General features: G+C 38.6%; 1 pseudogene; it reads right to left on the reverse strand.

The window, feature by feature from the left end:
- Positions 1-15,766, reverse strand: part of LOC126076448 (proprotein convertase subtilisin/kexin type 5-like) — a 33,073-nt pseudogene extending 17,307 nt beyond the window's left edge.
- Between the last annotated feature and the right edge of the window lie 7,455 nt (positions 15,767-23,221).

The raw sequence follows: 23,221 nt of genomic DNA on the forward strand, positions 1-23,221 counted from the left end.
TTTTCCATTAGCAACCAAGCATTTAACCATTGCACTACCAGGGCTCCTTGTAAACCTCATAAAAAAATTTTTTTTTTACAGGGTCTAAAATGATACAAGCTGATTAAAAAATAAGCTCATTTCCTTCCCTGATCATCCTTTCCATTTGATATGGTTATGTTGAGTTGTAGCTCTGTGACTACATTTGCCCCATCCTGCCACCTATTACTCAACTCAAAAGAATATTCCTTTCATTTCAATTTTATTTTAAAAATAGGAGAGGCAGGGCCAAGATGGCGGATCAGTCAGATGCTTCCGGTGGTCTCTCTTACAACAAAAACCCCCAAAAGCAAGTGAATCAATTATATATCATAATCCAGGAGCTGTGAGCATCAAAGGCAAAGGTGAGGAATTGGACTGACTGGCAGAGGGATGGAGAGATGGTTCAGAAGCAGAGAGGAGTTACCAGATCTGACCCAGCGGGAACCAGCACCCTGCAGGCTGGATTGGCTTGCATGCACAGTGAGGCAAGTAGTGGTGTTTGGGACATGTTTTCCGCATTGGGAGAGACTGAGTGACAGTCTACTCAAGCCTCCCGAGTCATTGAAAAGTGGCACTCAACTGGCAAAAGATAAGTACGTGCATCTAATGTACTGCGCAGATTAAAAAAAAAAATCCTGTTTGGGAAGGACCTCTCTCCCACTTACCTGCTACCTCCCCACTCTGCACTGGGTCCTTGTCTGGGCTTCAGTGATTGCTGCTTCTCCTACCCAAAGTGGTCTATAGATAGAATGCAGTCCTGATCCAAATTCCAATGGCATTTTTTAGTGAGATGGAAAAACAAATCACCAACTTCATATGGAAAGGGAAGAAGCCCCAGATAAGTAAAAGATTACTGAAGAAGAAGAACAAAGTGGGACGCCTCACACTACCTGATTTTAGAACGTATTATTCCGCCACAGCCTGATACTGGTACAACAACAGATACATAGACCAACGGAGCAGAATTGAGAATCCAGATTGAAATTCATCCACCTGATAATTGACAAAGGCCCAAACTCCATTAATTGGGGAAAAGACAGTCTCTTTAACGAATGGTGCTGGCATAACTGGATATCCATCTGCAAAAAAATGAAACAAACAATACCTCACACCATGCACAAAAACTAACTCAAAATGAATCAAAGACCTAAATACAAAATCTAAAACAATAAAGATAATGGAAGAAAAAATAGGGACAACGTTAGGAGCCCTAATACATGGCATAAACAATATACAAAACATTATTAACAATGCGCAAACACCAGAAGAGAAACTGGATACCTGGGAGCTCCTAAAAATCAAATACCTGTGCTCATCCAAAGACTTTACCAAAAGAGTAAAAAGACAACTTACAGACTGGGAAAAAAATTTTTGGCTACAACAAATCTGATCAGCGTCTGATCTCTAATATCTACCAAAAAAAAAAAAAAAAAACCCAGTGCCATCGAAGATACTGCAAAACCTCAACAATAAAAAGGCAAATAACCCAATTAAAAAATGGGCAAAGGATATGAACAGGCATTTCACAAAAGAAGATATTCGGGTAGTTAACAGACACATGAGGAAATGCTCACGATCATTAGCCATTAGAGAAATGCAAATCAAAACTGCAGTGAGACACCATCTCACCCCAACAGGGCTAGCATTAATCCAAAAAGCACAAAATAATAAATGTTGGAGAGGTCGTGGAGAGTGGAACACTTATACATTGCTGGTGGGAAAGTAAAATGGTACAACCACTTTGGAAATCAATTTGGCGGTTCCTTAAAAAGCTAGAAATTGAAGTATCATATGATCCAGCAATTCCATTCCTAGAAATATATCCTAGAGAAATAAGAGCCGTCACAGCACAAATATATCACACCAATGTTCATTGCAACACTGTTCACAATAGCAAAAAAATGGAAACAACCTAGGTGCCCATCAATGGATGAGTGGATAAACAAATTGTGGTATTATTCACACAATGGAATATTACACAATGATAAAGAACAATGATGAATCTGTGAAACATCTCATAACATGGATGAGTCTGGAAGGTATTATGTTGAGTAAAATTAAAAAACCCCAAAGCCAAACCTGCTGCTGTTGAGTCAATTCCAACTCATAGTGACCCTATAGGACAGAGTAGAACTGTCCCATAGAATTTCCAAGGAGCACCTGGTGAATTCCAACTGCTGACCTTTTGGTTAGCAGCTGTAGCTCTTAACCACTATACCACCAGGGTTTCCCTGAGTGAAATTACTCAGTCACAAAAGGACAAATATTGTGTGAGACCGCTATTATAAGAACTCAAGAGAAGGTTTAAACACAGAAGAAAACATTCTTTGATAGTTACGAGAGTTGGGAGGGAGGGAGAGCGGTATTCACTGACTAGGTAAAAAAAAAAAAAAAAGGTAGTCGGTAAGAAATATCTTAGGTGAAGGGAAGGACAACACACAATACAGGGAAAGTTAGCACAACTGGACCAAACCAAAAGCTAAGAAGTTCCCTGAATACAACCAAACACTTAAAGGGACAGAGTAACAGGGCTGGGGGTCTGGGGACCATGGTTTCAGGGAACATCTAGGTCAATTGTCATAACAAAGTTTATTAAGAAAATGTTTTGCATTCCATTTTGGTGAGTGGCATCTGGGGTCTTAAAAGCTAGTGAGCAGCCATCTAAAATGCATCAATTGGTTGCAACCCACCTGGAGCAAAGGAGAATGAAAAACACCAAAGACACAAGGAAAATATGAGCCCAAGAGACAGAAAGGGCTACATAAACTGGAGTCTTGATCAGCCTGAGACCAAAAGAACTAGATGGTGCCCAGCTATCACCAATGACAGCCCTGACAGGGAACAGAACAGAGAGTCCCTGACAGCAAGAGAAAGGTGGGGTGCAGACCTCAAATTCTGGTAAAAAGACCAGACTTAATGGTCTGACTGAGACTGGAGAGACCTCAGGCGACATGGCCCCTAGACTTTCTGTTAGCCCAGAACTGAAGCCATTCCTGAAGCCAACTCTTCAGACAAAGATTAGACGGAATCGACTCAACGGCAGTAGGTATAAGACATAAAATGATACTTGTGAAGAGAGTGCTTCTTAGCTGAGGTAGGTATATGAGATTAAATGGGTAGCTCCTGTCTGGAGGTGAGATGAGAAGGCAAAAAGGGACAGGAGCTGTATGAATGGACACAGGAAATCTGAGGTGGAAGGGAGGAGTGTGCTGTTGTGACAGGGAGAGCAGCTAGGGCCACATAACAATGTGTGTATAAATTTTTGTATGAGAGGCTGACTTGAATTGTGAACTTTCATTGAAAGCACAATTAAAAAAAAAGAAAAGGTAAAATTTCAGATTTAAAAGGCAATCCTGAGAGGTTCCGGTTGCTACAAAGGCAGACTCTTATATGATCAGTTAATCTGGCCTTAAGTGATTACCTTGGAGATATCACAGAGAGAGAGCTTTAGAAGGAATGAAAGTCAAGCCAGTTGCTGTTGACTTGATTCTGACTCATGGCGACCCTATGTTTTTCAGTGTAGAACTGTTCCATAGGGTTTTCAATGGCTGTGAGCTTGCGAAAGTAGATGGACAAGGCTTCCTTTTGAGGTGTCTCTGGGTGGGTTCAAACTGCCAACCTTTTTGTTAGTAGATGGGCACCTAATCCCTTGTACCACCCAGGGAGGAATCTAGAAGGGATAAAGGCTACCAAATGATTTAATTAGAGTTTTAAAATACTTAAGCATGTACTTATGTTGGAGACTTAGTGGTGTAGCGGTTAAGAGCTATGGGTGCTAACCAAAAGGTAGGCAATTTGAATCCACCAGCTGCTCCTTGGAAACCCTCTGGGGCAGTTCTTCTCTGTCCCGTAGGGTCGCTATGAGTTGGAATTGACTTGACAGCAATGGGTATAATAACGTCATCTTTTAGAAATGTTTACGATATACATTTGATGTGTCAGGCCAACTGTAAAAGAAGGCTCTTTGCTCTTAGAGAAATTTTATGTGGATCATAAAGTAACATACTTAAAGGACCTAGCACTGTGTCTACTGATTTTAATGATGCAATTCATAAATAATTCGCATTACCACCTGATTTTTTTCTTATTACTTTTATTTTCTGTCAGGTTTCTCCTATTAATTAACTTTTAATTGAAGGAGTCTTATATTTTTATGTATACTTCACACCAGTCAGAGTACTTGTATTTATCCATGCTCCAGGTTAATAACATAATGGTCATATGTGCTCTTTGGATTCTCAAAGCTGTGTTGTCATGACTATCTCTTTGCCATCAAAGACAATTTGGGCTGGACAATTTTCACAACTGGAACCCCTTGAAAAGTCAGCATGACCTGAAGAATGATTTTTAGATATTTGAGTTTTTATAACAAATTATTCTAATGTTCAAAGTCCCTGGGTGAAGCAAACAGTTAAGCCATTCTGCTGCTAACTGCAAAGTTGAAGGCTCAGGTTCACCCAGAGGCACCTGCGAGGAAAGTCCTGGCCGTCTACTTTCAAAAAAGCCTACGTTGAAAACGCTTACGGAGCACACACAGTTCGACTCTGATTTATGTGAAATCTCCGTGTAGTAGAATCTACAGCACCAGAACTATAAATACGATTATGTGGACTGTCTCTGAAATACGCATGTACATGTTTCCTCTGCTTACATCATTGGCTTTTTTTTGGTCTTCTTACTCTTAAAATCATGGAACCTGATTCAAAAAAACTAATTCATAAGAGCATTTGGAATTTTCAAATCCGAAGTCAGAAAAATGCAAATGTTATTTCTCATGATATTACTTTTCCAAAATTACACATCTGCGTAATCAACAGTTCATTTAGCAGTCTACCTAATAATTTGTAACAATAGCTGTGTGCTGTGTTTGAATAAATTTATTACATTTGTACTCCCATATTTCTACAGCTTCTAATTTTAAACCATCTAACTTGCTTTATCATTAGTTTTCCCCTTTTATTCAATAATTCAGCTGTATTTTATTCACAGTGAAAGTGAAGAAAATGAAAATAGATATACTTACTTCTGTATTTTATGTTGCTAATCCTTTTAAAAAAAAATTCACCCAGGGAAGGTTTTGCTGTTTAGGAATTTTAAGGGCTGACTCACATCCACCTCCCTCTTTTTGTTGCTTGAAGTTCCCATTCCAAACTCCATTCACAAACTGCCCAACAACCTGCAAAATGTGTCTCTAGTGACTACAGGTTTCTTTCCTATTTTCTATCTATGGCCGAAGTATTTGTGTGTGGATGGAATTTAGCGTTAGCCCCAACTGACTACAGTAAGTCCCTATGCAGTGTCATTACTCGATGCATGGGGACAGTCAACACAATGGACTATGGAAGGCTCAGAATATAATTTGTTCCGTATTGTTATATGTGTGGCAAAGCAATATGTCGGCCTGGATTGTAAGTACTGTATTATTAGTCATTCCTTTAAAATAGAGTAGAACTAAATTTTGTCTCGTGAAATAATTCCTCCAACACATCTACTCCGACTAGAGGCTCTTTCTAGGCACAACATTAAAGTGGAAATTTATCATGAAGAGCCTACTGTGTTTTTGACTGCTGATTTTCTAAAACACTGTAAGGTCTCATAAGCAAATACAGCCTTAGTATAAACTCGAGCTCAACTTTGTCTGTGGTATCTGCTTTAAAGTATTTGCTCAGGCTCACATTGTCCTCACCCTACTCTGAATTCCTAATTCACTCGGAAGAGGAGAGATATTTTCTGCATTTTCCTGGATTACCACCACATCTCATAAAATAGGGACTAATACCACACCCCATCCCTGTCCTAGGAGTAGGAATAATGATAATTGCAATGATACCTACAGCTGTTTAATATGAATGATATATATCCATATATTTGTATATTAACTAAATGTCCTCAAAATAACCCTAGGGGATATGTACCTTATTACAATGGCACACAGCAAGAACAACAACATAGATAAGGAATCTGGGACAAAAATAGTTTGCCCAAGGTTGTGGGGTAAATAAACTTCAGAGCTGAGATCCAAGCTAAGACATTATGGGTCCAGAGTCCATTTCATAGCCACTATGCCATAGAGTCACTATGAGTAGGAACCCACTCAACCACACATGACAACAACAACATGCTATACGGGGAGCCCTGGTGGCACAGTGTTTTAAGAGCTTGGCTCCTAACGTATGATTGGCAGTTTGAATCTACCAGCCACTCCTTGGAAACCCTATGGGGCAGTTCTACTTGATCCTATAGGATCACTATGAGCCGGAACTGACTCGACAGCAGCAGGTTTTTTTTTTTTTATGCTATACTGAGGAACTGGAGAAAATTTTTCTGCCAGCGACTTCATCAACTTATTCTCTCCTCCCCATAAGAGATTCTTTCTCTGACACTATTTGCATGTGGTCAGAGCACTTGAGTAAGGACTTAGTTCCTTTCTACTAGTATTCTTCAGTTAAGGTGCAAGCAATGGAAATTCACCCTGGCTAATATAAGCAACCACCAACTGTATTATAGTTTGTTGTGCTAAGGTGGCTTGCATGTTGCTATGATTCTGGAGGCTATGCCTCTGGTATTTCAAATACCAGCAAGGTCACCCGTAATGGACACGTTTCAGTGGAGATTCACAGACTAAGACGAGGAAGAAAGGCCTGGCAGCCTACTTCAAAAAATTAGACAATGGAAGCCTTGTGGATCACAACAAAATACTGTATAATGTAGTGCTGGAAGATGAGCCTCATTGGTTGGAAGGCATTACACAATAGTCACAAAGATAGACTAAAACATACCAATTATCATGAAGATGGCACCTGACTGGGCAATGTTTCATTCACATTTTGTATTTTATACATAAGGGTGCAGTATCAGAGCTGACTTGATGGCAACTAACAACATAAGCAAAATAGCAGTGTAAGCAAAATAGTGTTTCACTGGAAAAATATTGTGTACTTCATAGTGTCACCAACAATGCTTGAGAAGCAAGTCAAAGCAAACAAACAGTTAAGAACAAACTCACCTCCCTGGCATCACACTTTACCAAGTGACTTGCTAAGGGGCATTAGGTAGCAAACAAGACGATATCCAAAATGATGTGACAGTGTCAGTTCAACAAGGATATTGTTCTTATCTCTGATGAAAAATTAATTTGATAGCCGGCACTGCTGCCACCATTGCTACTCAATTCTGAACCCTAATCCTGGCACCACTGCCATCATTGCCCCAAAGGAGGGTTTACTAATTCCACAGACACTGCTATCATGGATTTCCCACTGCTTATGCTTCTTTAGTTCTTGATTCAGTGTTTGGGAGTGAGGTATCTGATTATTGGAGACCAGAACTAGTACTTGTGCCTCAGGTTCAAAGGTACCTAGAAAAGCAAATATTTGGGTTTTTTAGGCTTTGTGGTAGGAGGAATTTTCTTCTTCTCATTGAAACTCATATAAGTTATTTCTCAATTACCAAAGGTGGACCTCATCAGATGCTGTGGAACCCCCAAGACATCAAATGTCTCCATGAAGGCAGGCTGGGTTCTATCTCTCTCTCTGCCGTCTTCTCTCTCTCTAACCCTTTGTTCAGCTGAATCTTAAAAAGGCTATAATCTTCCATAAAAAATGTGTGAATTAGAGCTGGAGAAAAAAAATAGGAAGACCAAAATTCATCCTCAGATGAAAGCTAAATTATTCAACCTTGATCTACCGTTAACAAAGCTGATACAAATATACTCATTTAAAGCATGTGCCTATTTCTCAATTTATTCAGAACCTACACAAGATGGAGAAGGAATGATAAGGAGCACACTTCAACATCCAATAGGTTTATTGTCTGCACGATGCAGACTATGGGTGCTGGCATTTAGTTCAGGAATGGAAACACAGAGGCTCTGTCTCATTAGAGTCACTATTCCATACTTTAGTGCTTCACCAGGCAGTGCAGAAACAGGATTTCCTTTCTTTTCCCAAATATGGTCAATTTTATCAGGAAAAGATTCACATAAATAAAATTTACAAAGGACAGAAATATGCAAAATATAATGCCAGTGATTTGTTAAACTATATTCCTTTCTAGAAATTGATGTGCTCACTTCTTTCTCACAGTTCCTTAAGGAACAATTAATGATCAAAGATTGCTGGATGTGACCGACACCATTCGCTGGATAACACAACTTCCATTTGCAACCCAGTTCTCTCTTCATAATTGCAACTATTAGTGATGTTCCTACCAGGGTTGGATTATCCAATAGACAAGGTAAGCACAATGCTTACCTTGCTTACCACATTGAAGATTTTGCTTCTAGGTATGCCTGGCATTTGTCTCTCAACTCCACAGCACCTTCCTATAGAATCGAAGCCTGTTTTTGAATTTACAATCCTTGACAGGGATGGATTACCCAGTAAGCAGGGAGAGCACAGACTGATGTGGTAAAATCCATGTGAAATTGTTCACTACAGGTTGGTTAGTAAGTACGTGCAAGTAAACTCATGCTTAAATTGCCTGTTGACATAATCTGCCCCCGATTCCTACCTGTTCTTGAGTTAGAGATGACCATGTGTCCCAGAACTAAGAAATAAATGGTGACTGAAAGTGTGGGTGCCAGGGACTTCTGAGAAAGCTTTGGCTTTGCTGATAAATGAGACAGTCTAACTGGCGTTGATCCCTCTTTTTTGTTACTGCCTCAAATGCATATGTGTAGCTGAATTCTCATCATTCATTTTAAGTTTGCCCTACAGTGGTGGCTTGCATGTTTCTGTGGTGCTGGAAGCTATGCCACTGGTCTTTCAAATATCAGCAGTGTTACCCATGATGGACAGGTTTCTGTGAAGCTTCTAGACTAAGACAGACTGGGAAGAAGGACCTAGTGATCTACTTCTGAAAAAACTGGCCATTGAAAACCTTATGGATAGCAGTGGAACATTGTCTGATATAGTGCTGGAAGATGAGCCTTTCAGTTGGAAGCCACTTAAAATATGAGCTACTTTCTCAAAAAAAATTTTTTTTTTTTTTTCCTCAAAGTAGAGTCAACTCTAATGATGTGGATAGTAAAGCTTTCAGTACCTTCATTTGCTGATGTGGCACTACACAAAATGAGAAGTACAGCTTCAAACATCCATTAATAAGTTGTCAAAAATGAAATGCTTGAAATGAACTGGTATTGGCCATTTTGAATTGGACTGTCATATGGTCTACCATGCCAGGAATGACAAATTAAAGAGGAACAGAGTCCCACTCACTGTCAAAAAAAAAAAAAAAAAAAAAATTTCAAGACCTATCCTGAAATACAACACTGTTGGTGATAGAACAACAGCCATACAACTACAAGGAAGACCAGTTAATATGACTATTATTCAAATTTACCCACCAGGCACTAATACCAACATTGAAGAAATTGAAGATTTTTACCAACTTTGACAGTCTGAAATTGACTGCACATGCAAACAGGATGCATTGATAATTACTGGTGATTGAAATGTGAAAGTTGGAAACAAGAAGGATCACTAGTTGGAAAATATGGCTTTCGTGATAGAAACCACGCAGGAGATTGCATGATAGATTTTTGCAAGATCATTGACTTATTCATTGCAAGTACCTTTTTTCATCAACATAAATGGTGACTATACATGGAGATGGCGCCAGATGGAATACACAGGAATCAAATCAACTACATCTGTCAAAAGACAAGATGGAGAAGCTCAATATCATCAGTCAGAACAAGGGTGGGGACCAAATGTGGAAGACGCCATCCAGTGCTCATATGCAAGTTCAATTCAAAGCTGAAGAAAATTAAAACAAGTCCACAAAAGCCAAAGTAAGACCTTAGAGACAATTTTAAGAATAGATTTGACACATTGAATACTAATGACCGAAGACCAGATGACATACATCAAGGACATCATACATGAAGCAAGCAAAAGGTAACAAACAAGACAAAAAAAAAAAGACCAAACAGATGTCAGAAAAGACTCTGAAACCTGCTCTTGAATGGAGAGTAGCTAAAGTGAATGGAGGAAATGATGAAGTAAAAGAGCTGAAAGGAAGATTTCAAAGGGTGGCTCAAGAAGACAATGCAAAGTATTGTAATTAAGTTTTCATAGACCTGGAGTCCCCCACATATCTGTCAGTTTGTCGTACTGTGGGGGCTTGCGTGTTGCTGTGATGCTGGAAGGTGTAACACCAGTATTCAGATACCAGCAGGGTCACCCATGAAGGAACGGTTTCAGCTAAGCTTCCAGACTAAGACAGACTAGGAAGAAGGACCCGGCAGCCTAATTCTGAAAAGCATTAGCCAGTGAAAACCTTATGAATAGCATCGGGATATTGTCCGATACAGTGCTGGAAGATGCGTCCCCCAAGTTGGAAGGCACTCAAAAGATGACTGGGAAAGAGCTACCTCCTCAAATTAGAGTCAACCTTTATGACGTGGCTGGAGTAAAGCTTTCAGGACCTTCATTTGCTGATGTGGCATGACTCAAAATGAGAAGAAACAGTTGCAAACATCCATTAATAATTGCAACCTGAGATCTATGAAGTATGAATCTAGGAAATTTGGAAATTGTTAAAAATGAAATGGAACCCATAAACATCGATATCCTAGGCATTAGTGAGCTGAAATGGACTGGTATTGGCCATTTTGAATTGGACAATCATACAGTCTACTATGCTGGGAATGACAACTTGAAGAGGAATGACATTGCATTCATCATCAAAAAGAATATTTCAAGATGTATCCTGAGGTACAACACTGTCAGTGATAGAATAATATCCATATGCCTACAAGGAAGACTAGTTAATATGACTATTATTCAAATTTACACACCAACCACGAGGGCCAAAGATGAAGATATAGAAGATTTTTATCAGCTGCTGCAGTCTGAAATTGATCGAACATGCAATCGAGATACATTGATAATTCCTGGTGATTGGAATGCAAAAGTTGGAAAAAAAGAAGGATCAGTATTTAGAAGATATGGCCTTGATGATAGAAACAATGCCGGAGATCAAATGATAGAATTTTGCAAGACCAATGACTTCTTCATTGCAAATACATTCTTTCATCAACATAAGCAGAGACTATACACATGGACCTCGCCAGATGGAACACACAGGAGTCAAACTGACTACATCTGTGGAAAGAGACAATGGAAAAGCTCAATATCATCAGTCAGAACAAGGCCAGGGGCCGACTGTAGAACAGACCATCAATTGCTCATATGCAAGTGCAAGCTGAAACTGAAGAAAATCAGAGAAGTCCACGAGAGCCAAAATATGACCTTGAGTATATCCCACCTGAATTTAGAGACCATCTCAAGAATAGATTTGACGCATTGAACACTAGTGTCCGCAGACCAGATGAGTTGTGAAATGACATCAAGGACATCATCAATGAAGAAAGCAAGAGGTCACTGAAAAGACAGGAAAGAAAGAAAAGACCAAGATGGATGTTAGAGGAGACTCTGAAACTTGGCAAAGGCATTCAACTGTGTGGATCATAACAAATGATTAACAATATTGTGAAGAATGGGAATTTCAGAACACTTAAGCGTGCTCTTGAGGAACCTATACATAGATGAGGAGGCAGTCGTTCAAACAGAACAAGGGGATACAGAGTAGTTTAAGTCAGGAAGGGTGAGCATCAGGGTTTTATCTTTTCACCATATTTATTCAATCTGTATATTAACAAATAATACGAGAAGCTGGGCTATATGAAGAAGAATGCAGTGCCAGGATTGGAGGAAGACTTATTAACTACTTGAGATATGCCAATGAAACAATCTTGCTTGCTGAAAGTGAAGAGGGCTTAAAGCACTTATTGGTGAAGATCAAAGATTACAGCCTTCAGCATGGATTGTACCTCAACATAGAGAAAACAAAAATCATTTCAACTGGTCTAATAAGCAACATTATGATAAATGGAGAAAATATGGAAGTGGTCAAGGATTTCTTTTACTTGAATCCACAGTGAATGCCCATGGAAGCAGCAAGCAAGAAATCAGACAAGTTACTTATATTGGGCAAATCTACTGTAAAAGACCTCCTTAAAATGTTAAAAGAAAAGATGTCACTTTGAGGGCTAGGTGCCCCTGACCCAAGCCATGGTATTTTCAATGACTTCATATGCATGTGAAATTTGGACAATGAATAAGGAGGACTGAATAAGAATTGATACACTTGAATTATGGTGTTGGTGAAGAATATTGAATACATAATGGATTGCCAGAAGAATGAACAAATCTGTCTTGGAAGAAGTACAGGCAGAATGCTTCTTGGAAGCAAGAATGGTGAGACTTCATCTCGTGTACTTTGGACATGTTATCAGGAGGGACCAGTCCCTGGAGAAGGACATCATGCTTGGTAAAGTAGAGGGTCAGTGAAAGAGAGGAAGACCCTCAATGAGATGGATTGATACAGTGGCTACAATGATGGGCTCAAACATAGCAATGATTGTGAGGATAGCGCAGGACTGGGCAGTGTTTTCGTTCTGTCATGCATAGGGTCACTATGAGTTAGAACTGACTTGATGGCATCTAACAACAACAGCAGCTGAAGTCACCATTTTGTAAACTTGAAATGAAAGTCTAAGAAAGTAAAACCAATATCCTAATGATGATATGCCAATAATGTAGAAACAGAAAGAGGCCAGTTTCTTGAATACATAGCTTAGCAATCAAACACATGACATATACATACATGATACTTTTTAACTTATCAACAGATGTCTTTGTGTTTCAAGTCACTGTGGATCAGATTTTTGTTCACTGTAGCCAAAAGCACTTCCTGATATATTTCTTGAGCATAAAACAGTAAGAAGTATATTAAAATGTTTTATGAGGAGAAGAGATGTTTAAAACAAGCTTTGGGAAACCCAGTGAAATGTTCCTACCCAGCAAGACAGGATGCTTCTTTAGAGACAAAATTATTCCTCTAGCTTTATTTCCAGTGTATTTCTTCAGTAGCCAGTAACTGAATGAACAATGGCTTTTGTCTGTGTAAGCTTATTTACCATGATTTTACGCTGGTCTCCAGTTACATGGACACACTCACATTTCTAATTAGATTGTTAATTTTTTTTCTGGCAGACATTGTGTCTTTTTCTTCAGAGGTTGACATTATTAGTATCTTGATTCTAATTTCATCTTAGTGTTATTGCTTTCAAGGATTGACGTTTGCGACTCATTAGCTGTTGACCTTAGATAAGTTATTCAACTAGTATAATTATATTTATAACTATATGTAAATATAGTTATAATTAGTAAAACTCTTAAGTTCTATTTTGGATATTTGATCTCTGTTGCATATGGTGCAGCTTCTACTGTCGTAGTTTCTCATAGATTTGTTAATTGCCTATGTTATCTTCTCTCCAGTAAGAAGCAATTTAAAGGAGTCTCTATTACAGGAAAAAATAATAATAATTGTAATGAATATTATGGAAATTCATTTATCTAAAAATTTATTTGGAAGCCAGTGTGAGTGAAAAGACACATCACAGAATTTTAGTTCTTCCTTCCACTGCCCTGAATTTATCCCAGACTTATGCATACAGACATGCAGCTAACTTTAATACTTTTTTCTTTTTCAAAGAGAGAGAAATTTGTAATGCATTTTTGTAGAATATTATCTGCAATAAATGGCACTTAAAACATAAGGTTACTGGTAATTGGATTGTGAATGATCACATTATTTAGGCTATTCAGTGCAAAGCATGACTCCTACATCTTAGATGTTTAGAAGGAACTAACATGCTGCTTAAGAAATTGTTATCTAAATCTAGGATGAAAAATACCTTTCGATTTCTATCTCTAATATTGTTCTTTTGGTCAGTGTAGAATTTGCAGGGTATTTATTTAGACTTTCAGCCTGCTTTCCTTTCTTGGTGGTGAAATAAATAGCTAGGTTTTCCTCTCTTTAACATTTTACATATTCAGTACTAAATTATTTAAATTCAGTTTTAATGCTTGATAATTTAAGCAGACAAATTAGGCTATTCAGAATTAAATCTGATTACATGATCATTGAAAGGTATTATCATATGCAGCTTGGCACAACCCATAAAATAATTCTTCATAAAGGAACTGAAACTTTAATTACATGTATGTATCATTTCACATTATGATCTAAATTATTATGCTTTCCTTCACATACAATTCTAATTTTGTTTCAGTCTCATTTAATGGTCTCCACATTCATTTTTTAATGGTCCCCAATTTTAAATTTGACCCTTTGTAATATTTGAATATTAATGTGTTATATAAGGCATGCGTTTATTTTTACCCACCTTATTTTTTTTTTATTCTCGAAAGATATTTAGTATTACCATAATCTTCTTTCACATTGAAACTGAATAATAATCAGATACCAGATGTCGTGTTTGGAGACTCTAATAAAGATGGACTCCATTTTTGATATTTGATTCCTGATAGCTTTCAGGTACCACCATTCCCCTTCACACTCATCTTGGCAAGCTGAAAAGAAAGAGAAGTTCAACCACAAAAGCCCCGGTCCATGTGTGGGGAACTCTTACCCCAATCTCATCCCCTAATCATCATAAGGAAACCCTGGTGGTGTAGTGGTTAAGTGCTATGACTGCTAACCAAAGGATCTGCAGTTTGAATCCACCAGGTGCTCCCTGGAAACTCTATGGAGCAGTTCTACTCTGTCCTGTAGGGTCGCTATGAGTCAGAATCGACTCGATGGCACTGGATTTGTTTTTAATCATCATAAAAAAGAAACCAGTCTCTTTCCAGATCATCACGGAAGCCACACTGCTCTGTCCCAAAAGACTCATTATGTGACTAATAAAACTTTTCACACCCTTCTGGGTTGTGTGTGGTGTCATTAGGCTCAACATTCCAACCAAATGCTGGGTGGGGTGTTCCACCTCTGTGAATTGGTCACAATAATTGGTGCTGTGAGCAGGATATATAGGCACCACCACGGTGGTCTTTGTTTTCTTACTTTGGTTTGCTAACTGGCTCTGCTGCCTGCTGGTGAACTGTCTTTGCTGAGTCCTACCGAGCCTCTGTTACCGATTTCACCAGCCAAATCTAGAAATTTAAATAACTGGCGCTTAAAGGCAGGAATAGAGGTTTGATGCCCTTCTTAAAATGGCCTTCAGTCTGTTTCTGCTCAGGTGCCTGTGTGTCTCAGGTTGAATCCTGTGTCTTGATTCCAATATAACCTGTGGCTGACACTAGGCTCAGGGTTAAGTCTTACCCTGTGACTGTTAGTTATGTGCCTTAAATAGTAATTGACTCCCATCCTATACAAAACTCAGAGGAAAAACTGAGACTTTTAGCAGTATTTGGGTCTTCCGGGTGTTGCATGTGTAAAGGAAGAACAGTTACCACGTGGCATGCTGAGGCCACACCTGAAAGTAAGTGGCTTATTGGACCCTACAAAATGCTTCTGATGTTGCTGCTGCCTGTTTCTGTCACCAAAAAAGATCATGACCCTCAGAGCTAAAGGGAAAGTTACCCATGGCACCTCCCTGTGACAATAGTTTAAGCTCTGGGTCCTTAAACCCTGTAAAGCAACCATTGCCATGGCGGAGGCCCCGAACTCTGATGATAGCCTCATTTGTGCTCCTCATTCCTGAGACTCCTTTACTACATAGCTTTATCAACTTCCTTCTTATATCTCCTGAAGTCTCTGCCTCAACTGTGATGGCCATAAGCTGCCCATGGACTTCTGATGCAAGGAACTCTCCCCCTTGGACCTCATTACACACCTGATCATGATGCCTTGGGTCATGAAAGTAGCACATGCTAGTTTGGCAAATCCATTGAGGCCTCTCTGTTAAATTGAAAAAGATACCTACAGGATAGACCCAAACCTGAGTCCCTGCCGTACTCACCTATATGGGAGTGACCTCCACAGTCCTCAGTCTGTTGTCAAACACCATGGTGCTATTAGGGTTCACTCCTCTCCTAGACCCCTTGGATAAGTAGGGAACATCTTGAGATCAACTAAGTGAATAGGAAACGGGTTTTGTATACTTTATGGATGGCAGCATCACCATCATGTGAGATGGGGCGTGATGTAGAGCTATTGTTTTTCATCTCCTAACCTGGATGTCCCTGATCAATGATGGAATCCATGGTCTAGCAAATTAACCAAACTTTGGACATCACCTTAGCCCTGTATGCTCTGGTCAACAGTCAGCCTCATCTGTACATTTTCACAGTCTCATGTGGGCCATTGCCTGTGTTCTGGCTCTTGTCTAGCCAATGGCAGTAACAACAATTCCTTATCCAAGGTTCCCCCCATTGAGATAAAGAACCCTAGGAAGCTCTTTTCTCACATACTCGAAATATGACTCAAGATCATACATGGCTCTACACATACTAAAGACACTATATAAAGCCTCATCCAGACACTCCTCATTTCCTCCAAACTTCAGACATTATTGATAGTATTCAAGGCATTCATTAACTTCTCAAAATACACAATATTGTGCTCTTGAACAAGGCATTCTTGGACAGTATCCTTTACCATCTTTATCAGCATCAGGCTATGGGCCTCATAGAGTGCCATAATGGTTTATATAAAAAAGTTCAAATTCAAATAAAGGAAACATACTGCACTGAGTAGATTTTGGTCATTGAAAAACAAGGGTGAATTGTAATAAAGAACTTGACTATGTTTTTGATATTTGACAGCTGACAGCTTTTAAGCCCCACCACTCTTACTTCACCTTTTGCCCAATATCTGGGCAATCTGATAAGTAACCCTGAGTGCTCTATCCTTTGGCAGCAGTGAGAAGTTGAAAACATGCAAGGCCCAGCCAGCACATGGGAACACTTGTTCCAGCCCTATCACCTGCTGTTGTTAGGTGCTGTTGAGTCAGCTCTGACACATAGCAATCCCATGTATAGCAGAACGAAACGTTGCCAGGTCCTGCCCCATCCTCACAATAGTAGACATGTTTGAGTCCATTATCGCAGCCACTGGGTCAATCCATCTTATTGAGAGTTTTCTTCTTTTTGTCTGACTCTACCCTGCTTGATGTCCCCCTCCAGGGATTGGTCCTTCCTGATAACAACTCCAAAGTAGACAAGATGAAGTCTTGCCATCCTCCTGTGCAAGGAGCATTCTGGCTATGCTTCCTCCAGGACAGATTTGTTTGTACTTCTGGCAGTCCTTTTTTTTTTTTTGCCAACACCACCATTTAAATGTGTCAGTTATTCCTTGGTGTTCCTTTTTCATTGTCCAGCTCTCGCATGCATTCAGGGCAATTGAAAATACTATGGCTTGGGTCAGATGTGCCTTAGTCATCAAAGTGTCATTGTTGCTTTTTAAGATTTTAAAGAGATCTTTTTCAGCACATTTGCCCAGTGCAATATATTGTTTGATTTATTAACTGCTGCTTCCATGGGCACTGATTGTTGAACCAAGAAGAATGAAATCATTGGCAACATTAATATTTTCTCAGTTTATCATAATGCTACCAATTAGTGCAGTTCTGAGGATTTTTGGTTTCTTTATATCGAGGTGTAACCCACACTGAAGGCTGTAGTCTTTGATCTTCATCAGTAAGTGCTTCAATTTATCTATACTTTAGACAAGCAAAGTTGTGTTATCTGGATATCACAGGTTGTTAATGAACCTTCCTCCAATACTGATGCCACAATCTTCTTCATATAAAAAAAAAAATAGTCAAGCTTCTTTTATTATTTGCTCAGCATGTATGTTGAAAAAGTATAGTGAAGGGATACGGCCCTGCGTCATAGCTTTTCTGAGTTTAAACCATGCAGTATCCCCTTTTTCTGTCCAGACAACTGCCTCCTGATCTATTTATAGGTTCTGCATGAGCACAATTTACTGTTCTGCAATTCCTGTTTTTTTTTGCAATGTAATCCATAATTTGCTATAATCCACACAATCGAATGCCTTCGTGTAGACAATAAAACACACATAAACATCTTTCTGGCATTCTCTTCTTTCAGCCAAGACCCATCTGACACTGGCAGTGATATCCCTCATTTCATGTCCTCTTTAGAATTGGCTTGAATTTCTCAAAGGTCCCTGGCAATATATGGGACAGTCACTTTTTAATTATCTTCAGCAAAATTTCACTTGCATGTGATATTGCTCAATAATTTCCATGTTCTATTTGATCACTTTTCTTTGGAATGGGCACTGTAAAAAATAGTGTGGTAAAGGCATCTGACATCCTCTAACTTTGCGAGGAGGAGACAAATTTATCATCAGCATCAGCTCAAAGCTGTTTCATATGAGTTGGAGGTCAGACATACCTTCTCTCTCCAATCTTTTTACCAATTCTGGCACAGCGCTCTCTAGTCCTCTGCTCAGTTTGATAATTCATTGCATTGTCCACACAGAACTCACAGACCATACTCACAGTTATGGGGTTTATTAGGGAAGTAACAGGTTGTATTCAGGATCAGGAACAACTCAGGATACAGTTCTTTGATCAGGAAAGCCTCTTCTCAGCCTTGCCTTCAGGCAGGCTTCTCCCTGGCCCTCGGCCCAACCTCTGCCCTGCTCAGAGAAGGGTTACAAAGCTCTTTAGCTCAACCAATAAGCACCCTACTCTGCCAAGAAGCCTTGTGCCCGATGGCACTCAGTTCTCTCACTCCATGGGCCGGGAAGCCCACTGTGCCATCTTGTGCTAATCTCTTGGTTCTGTTGCCACCATTTGTCTTTGCCACTTCTCAACATCTTGTGCTGTCTCTGGCATTACAGCTCTATCTCCTATGTCTAGGAAGTTCTCAGTGCATGGACCCTGGGTCCAAAGGATGCACTCTGCTCCAGTCTCTTCCTCTTGGTGGCAGCGAGACCCGCCCCCCCATCTGCCTCTGGGATGGCTCATTTTAAACCTACTGAGATGATAAAACTGACCAATCTCCTCGTTAGGGTTCCGTATAACTTATTTGCAGGCCCCACCCTCATAGAGTGCTATGTACCTTATTTGCATTATTAGCAAGCTGTCCAATCTGCTTCGTGGGCCACAAGCACTCATTTGCATAGACCCACCCAATCATTTGGTGGGAGTTACAAGCCATGGTGAGAAAGGCCATATAACGCTAATCCATTACACCACAGGGCAAATATGGAGCTCTTCCAGTCAGTTGACCAGATAGTTGTCATCCAAATTTCTTGTCATATATGAGAGAATGCTGTTAGCATTGCATTCAATTGTTGAAATATCTCAACTGATATTCCATCAATTCCTAGAACCTTGTTTTTCCCCAATGCTTTAAGTGCAGCTTGGACATCTTCCTTTAGTACTATTGATTCTTAATCGTACGCTATCTCCTGAAATGGTTGAACGTCGACCAGTTCTTTTTAGCAGAATGACTTTGTATTCTTTCCAGCTTCTTTTTATACTTCCTGCATCGTTTTTTTTTAATCCATACAATCCCTCAATACTGAAACTCACTTAAATTTTCCTCCAATTTTTTCAGCTTGAGAAATGTTGAACTTGTTCTTCTCTTTTAGCTTTCTATCTCTAGGTCTTTGCACATTTTATTATAATATTTTCCTGTCTTTTTAATGCCTTTTGCTTTCTTCATGTACGATGCCCTTGACGTAATCCCACAACTCTTCTCATCTTCAGTCATTAGTGTTCAGAGTGTCAAATCTATACTTGAGATGATCCCTAAATTCAGGTGGGATATATTTAAGGCTATACTTCGGCTCTTATGGACTTATTTTAATTTTCTTCAATTTCGACTTGAACTTGGATGAGCAATTGTTGGTCTGTTCCACAGTTGGCCCCTGGCCTTGTCCTGAGTGATGATATTGAGCTTCTTCATTGTCTCTTTTCACAGATGTAATTGATTTGATTCTTGCATATTCCAATGGCGAGGTCCACCACTAACCACCATAAAAGCCAAGCACATCTCGTTTCCTGCTCCCTCAAGCCATTTTCGAAGTAGTTTGGGGGGTCCTCCATCTCTCCCAGAAAAGCCTTATTATATGAATATCAACACTTTTTATACTCTCTTGGTGCATGTGTAGCATTATCAGTCTTTAAGTGCTCAGCTGTTAACCAAAGGTCAACGCTTCCAACCCACCCAGTGGCTCAAAGGAAGAAAAGACTTGGCAGTCTGCTCCCATAAAGATTACAGACTAGGAAACCCTGTGGGGCAGTTGTACGTACAGAGTAGCTATGAGTTGGAATTGATTCAGTGGCCTGTAACAGCATGTGTCCATGGAAACATTGCCCCATCTAATTTTTTTTTCTTTCTATTAGAGAGTACAGATTAAAGAGAAAAAAAAAAAAATCAGGTCCTTCAAAATATCCCATGCAAAAACCATGTCTTGAAGCATCTTAACAATTTAGGGAGATTCCCACCTTGCAGATAAGCAGTGGTTGCTGTTATAGATAAGAATGGTTTTACCCAATGTGATAGAGTAAGACATTGAAAAACAACAACAAAATAGCATTGTTGGTCTTTTGTAGAATCGCTATGTATATGTGTGTATATACGCACACATACACATATATATACACATATATATGGTTGGAATATATATATGCTTGCAATATATAATATGTGTACACATATGTATATATACACATATACATATATGTATATATACATACATATATATATATACACATATTTGGAATAGCAGAAACAGTTTGAATGTGTCCAGTTCTACATTGTTAAAGTGGTTGATTTTTATTTTTGGCTTAGTTTCTAAGTACATTGTAAAGAAATTTGGAAGCATTGAATTTCATGTTCCCTATTTTTTTTTTATTACAGTAGTGATTACAAATATGGTGCTTACACATCAATGACTTCTATTAATAAATTTTTGACCCTTTAAAATTAGCATGTAATTTGCATGTCTATCTTCAGAATTGTTTTCATAACACCAGTTAATCACTAATCAACTAGTACCTATAAGAGCTTGACAGCTAAAAGGAATAGGAAAAAAAATAAGTAAAATTAAATTTATTTTTAACAATGGAGAAAATGCAGTGAAGCCTGTGAGGTTAAAATCATGTTTTAGCATGTTTAGGATGCGTTGATTTATGGATTAGTGTGTGAATAATGCCTCTTACACAAGGAGTCTGAAAGTACAGCAATCAAAATCATTTTGTAGTTATAATACCTTCTCCTAAATATTTTCAGAAATATCTGGTTGATTCATTGTGTCCCAAAAGACAGTCCTGCTAGTGGCAATACTAATCTCAGATAAAGTAGACTTTAAAACAAAATCCACCATAAAAGACAAAAAGGGCACTATATCATGAATAAAGGGATGATCCATCACGAAGACACAACCATAAAAAAAAAATCTACATACTCAATGACAGGGCTCCAAAATACATAAAACAAACTCTTAGCAGCACTGAAAAGAGAAATTGACAGTTCCACAATAATAGTAGGAGACTTCAACACACCACTCTCAACAAAGGACAGAATATCTGGAAGGAAACTTGACGAAGATATAGAAGATGTAATGACAAAATCAGATAAATTGACCTCATAGATATGCATAGAACACTCCACCCAATAGCTGCAGAGTACACATTCTTTTCCGATGCACAGAATAAACCACGTCTTAGGCCACAGAGCAACCCTTAATAAAATCCAAAGCAAAGTATCTTCTTTGACCATAATGCCATCAAAGTAGAAATTCACAAGAGGAAGAGAAAGGAAAAAAAATCAATTACATGGAAACTGAGTAACACTCTGCTTAAAAACCACCGAGTAATAGAAGAAATCAGAGATGGAATAAAAAAATTCCTACAATCAAACAAGAATGAAAAAAAAAAAATCTACCAAAACTTTTGGAACACAGCAAAGGCACTCCTCAGGGGTCAATTTATAGCAACAGATATACACATCAAAAAAGAAGAAAGGGACAAAATCAAAATATTAGCTACATAACCCAAACAAATAGAAAGAAAACAGCAAAAGAAGCCTACAGCCACCAGAAGAAAGGAAATAATAAAGATCAGAGCAGAAAAAAATGAAACAGAATAGAAAAACAATAGAATCAAAATCAAAAGTTTGTTCTTTGAAAGGATCAACAAAATTGACAAACCACTGGCCATGCTGAAAAAAGAAAAACAGACGAGGATGCAAATAACCCAAATAAGAAATGAAATGGGGGACATTACAACAGACCCAAGTGCGATAAAAAGAATCATAACTGAGTATTATGAAAAACTATACTCCAACAAATGTGAAAATCTAGAAGAAATGGACAAATTTCTAGAAACACACTACCTGCCCAAACTAACACAAAATGATGTAGACAATCTGAACAGACCCATAACAAGAGAAGAGACTGAAAAGGTAATAAAAAAAAATTCCCAACAACAACAAAAAAAGCCGTGGCCCAAATGGCTTTACTGGAGAATTCTACCAAATTTACATCAGTACTACTCAAACTATTTCAGAACATAGAAAAGGAAGCAGTACTTCCAAATCCACTCTATGAAGCCAGCATAACCCTGATACCAAATCCAGACAAAGACACCACAAAAAAAAGAACATTACAGACCAATATCTCTCATGAATATAGGTGGGAAAATTCTCAACAAAATTCTAGCAAATAGAATTCAACATTATATCAAAAAAAAAAAAAACACCACGATGAAGTAGGATTCACACCAGGTATGCAAGGATGGTTCAACATTAGAAAATCAATCAATGTAATTCACCACATTAGTAAAATAAAAGAATCACATGGTCATCTCAATGGATGCAGAAAAGGCATTCGACAAAGTTCAACACCTCTTCCTGATAAATACTATCAGCAAAATAGGTATAGAAGGGAAATTCCTCAACATAATAAAGGGCATCTATACAAAACCAACAACCAACATCATTCTTAATGAAGAGAGGCTAAAACATTCCCCTTCAGAACAGGAACAAGACAAGGATGCCCTTTATCACCACTCCTATGTAACATTGTGCTGGAATTCCTAGCTAGAGAAATAAGGCAAGAAAAAGAAATAAAGGTCATCCAAATGGATAATGAAGAAGTTAAGCTGTCCCTATGTGAGGATGATATGGTACTATACTTAAAAAACCCAAAAGACTTCACCAGAAAAATACTAGAGCATATAGAAAGATTCAGCAGAGTAGCAGCATACATGATCAACATACAAAAATCAGTTGGATTCCTATACTGCAATAAAGAGAACGGTGAAAAGAAAATCAGGAAAACAATGCCATTTATAGTAGCCCCTAAGAAAATAAAATACTTAGAAATAAATCTAACCAGGGAT

The sequence above is a fragment of the Elephas maximus genome, chromosome 4 (genome assembly GCF_024166365.1).
Source record: "Elephas maximus indicus isolate mEleMax1 chromosome 4, mEleMax1 primary haplotype, whole genome shotgun sequence".
NCBI classification, from domain to species: domain Eukaryota; kingdom Metazoa; phylum Chordata; class Mammalia; order Proboscidea; family Elephantidae; genus Elephas; species Elephas maximus.